At 42.9% G+C, this 2,687-nt stretch overlaps 1 pseudogene across 1 annotated transcript in view; it reads right to left on the reverse strand.

Annotated features, from left to right (window-relative positions):
• Nucleotides 1–1,291: 1,291 nt before the first annotated feature.
• LOC311103010 (ketohexokinase-like) overlaps nucleotides 1,292–2,687 on the reverse strand; it is a 6,842-nt pseudogene continuing 5,446 nt past the window's right edge. Inside the window, exons 4-6 of the transcript in view lie at nucleotides 2,265–2,408; nucleotides 1,706–1,794; nucleotides 1,292–1,452 (exon numbers count right to left, since the gene is read on the reverse strand). The product of the transcript in view is annotated as a ketohexokinase-like (transcript). The remainder of the gene's footprint in view (nucleotides 1,453–1,705; nucleotides 1,795–2,264; nucleotides 2,409–2,687) is intronic.

A 2,687-nucleotide genomic window follows, 5' to 3' on the forward strand; every position in this document is an offset into this window, starting at 1 on the left:
AGGAACTAATGACGATCCATAATAAACCCCAGGAAGAGTAGCTGCTGCCTTGGCAGGAACTAATGAGGATCCATAATAAACCCCAGGAAGAGTAGCTGCTGCCTTGGCAGGAACTAATGGGGATCCATAATAAACCCCAGGAAGAGTAGCTGCTGCCTTGGCAGGAACTAATGAGGATCCATAATAAACCCCAGGAAGAGTAGCTGCTGCCTTGGCATGAACTAATGGAGATCCATAATAAACCCCAGGAAGAGTAGCTGCTGCCTTGGTGTCACGCCCTGGCTCTGGGGACTCTTGTATGTTGAGCCAGGGTGTTAGTTTCGTTGTGTAGTGTCTATGTTTCGTTTTCTATGTTCTGTTCTGGGTTATGTGTTTCTATGTTGGCCGGGGTGGTTCTCAATCAGAGGCAACGAGAATCAGCTGTTGCTTGTTGTCTCTGATTGGGAACCATACTTAGGCAGCCTGTTGTGCACTTGTGTTTGGTGGGATCTTGTTCCGTGTTGGGTTGTGTTCATGACCGAGGACTTCACGTATCGTTTTGTTGTTTTTGTATTTTGTATCGTGTTGCTAGTACACTATTAAAAGAGATGTACGCATATCACGCTGCGCCTTGGTCCAATCATTATGACGATCGTGACACTTTGCAGGAACTAATGAGGATCCATAATAAACCCCAGGAAGAGTAGCTGCTGCCTTGGCAGGAACTAATGGGGGATCCATAATAAATACAATACAATACAGTTGAAATTGTATATGACGCACATCATTGTCCATTTTTGTCCATCAGAAGTACAACTCAAGTCAACTATTTTCAGATGAGTTTGTCTGTCAAAAGATGGACCGTTTGTGCCTTTTTTGTTGGACAATCATCATTAATTAATCTTAATTATACAGTACAACAGGTGGAATTTGATTTAAGTACTATGTATGTTAGCACTGTATCTAGCTCAGGACAGCATTAACACATCAAGCAGATACAGATTAAATGCTTTATAGTTAGCTAGAATTTTCTTTCTTTGTCACAATTTCATTGTATCCATGGAGGCCACACTTTCTTTCAGCTACCTGGCAACCTAACGTATGAGATTATTGTAGACTTCCTCCTGCAAAAGGAAAGGTTATTGTTTAATTGATTGATTGAGTTTGTAGTATAGCAAAGACAGATGATAAAGTATGATGCTGCTAGTTATCACAAGAAAACATACGGCACAGATTTCCAATGTGGTCCTCGGTGCGGAAACGCCGAAATAACCATAGAACTAAACCACATATGATGAGCCCAGTGGCTTCCTCACCATGATGACAGGGTGTAGATCACCGATGTGTTGAAAGTGTTGACTGCTCCAAACGTGTCCACAGGGGCCTCCGGTGGAAAGGCATCTGAGTGGACAACTACGCCATCAGGACCCATCTCATCTGCCCCTTTCTCTGCCCAGGCACATGAGGACAGCGCTGGAACACAGGAAGCACACTTACAGGACAGGACCGCAGGTGTTGAGACAACCCTGGTAAACTGGATCAGAATATGAAGAGTTAAACAATAGCATCGAACCTAAAGTATTAGACTGTACTCCCCACATCCTCGACCTCTTTGCCCCATTCTGTCCGTCCATCCGTCCGTCTATCTCCTGCCTGCCTGTATGTGTGTCCCTCTCTCTCTCTTCCTCTTTCTCTCTCTTTTCTTCTATCTGTGTGTCCCACTCACCCTTTCTTCACTCTGTGGTAGAGGCCCTTCGGAGCACTGGCAGCAGAGTGGAAGGCAAAGAGCACGGCCGCATCCTTGTTGACCAACTCCTGGAGAGGAGAGGTTGCTTCAGGACATGTTCAGGGCAGATAAAGGAGACAGCAGTGTTTTATAACATTAACAGGTTTGGTCATTTCCTCTCCAATGCCAGCAATGACAGAAGCAGGATTAAAATATATTTGATTTATTTATCTATGCATGCTATTCAAATCATGCCTACTCAGTTATTGCTTATATTGTACCACAGTGAACACTCCATCCTTAAATGCAAACTATGAATCAAGAATACATTGTCTTATAAACCCATGTGGGCTAGGCATTCTGAAGATACAAGACACTAATAATAACATAAATCAAAATCAATCTCCAAACCTGTAAAGAAAGCTGAACAACATGTTTTGGGAATTAAATGACAATATACAACATTCCTACAGAACATTGTCTGTCTTAGATGTTGTTTGGGAGGCATTGTCCCAGGGTGTTATGGGTGATACTCATACTATCAGTGAGGGCGTCGTACCACATCGCCATAGTGAAAGAGCTGGTACAGAGGCTCCCTGGTCTTCTCTATCTCCACGGATGCAGTGATCCTGTGTTGCTGTGGCAACGTGCTGTTAGACAGCTCCACCTGCTGGATCATCGTCACCTTCTCAGCATTACGACACGGTCATGTGACAAACATGTCATAAATATGACCAAAACCTGTCATGGTCATGGATGTTGCAAACATGTTATAAACATTACCAAAACCTGTCGTGGCTGTTATAAACCTGACCAAAATTATATTATTTTAAGTGTTAGAAACTGTACATGATACAAAACGGTTGATCATGATTAAATCTATAGGAGTGTTCTATTAGGTCAATGTTAACCTCTGTGTGATTCACTCTACAGTAGAGTTCTATTAGGTCCATGTTAACCTCTGTGTGATTCAATCTAGAGT

Source organism: Coregonus lavaretus, assembly GCF_964263955.1.
Source record: "Coregonus lavaretus genome assembly, chromosome: 27".
Classification (NCBI taxonomy): Eukaryota; Metazoa; Chordata; class Actinopteri; order Salmoniformes; family Salmonidae; genus Coregonus; species Coregonus lavaretus.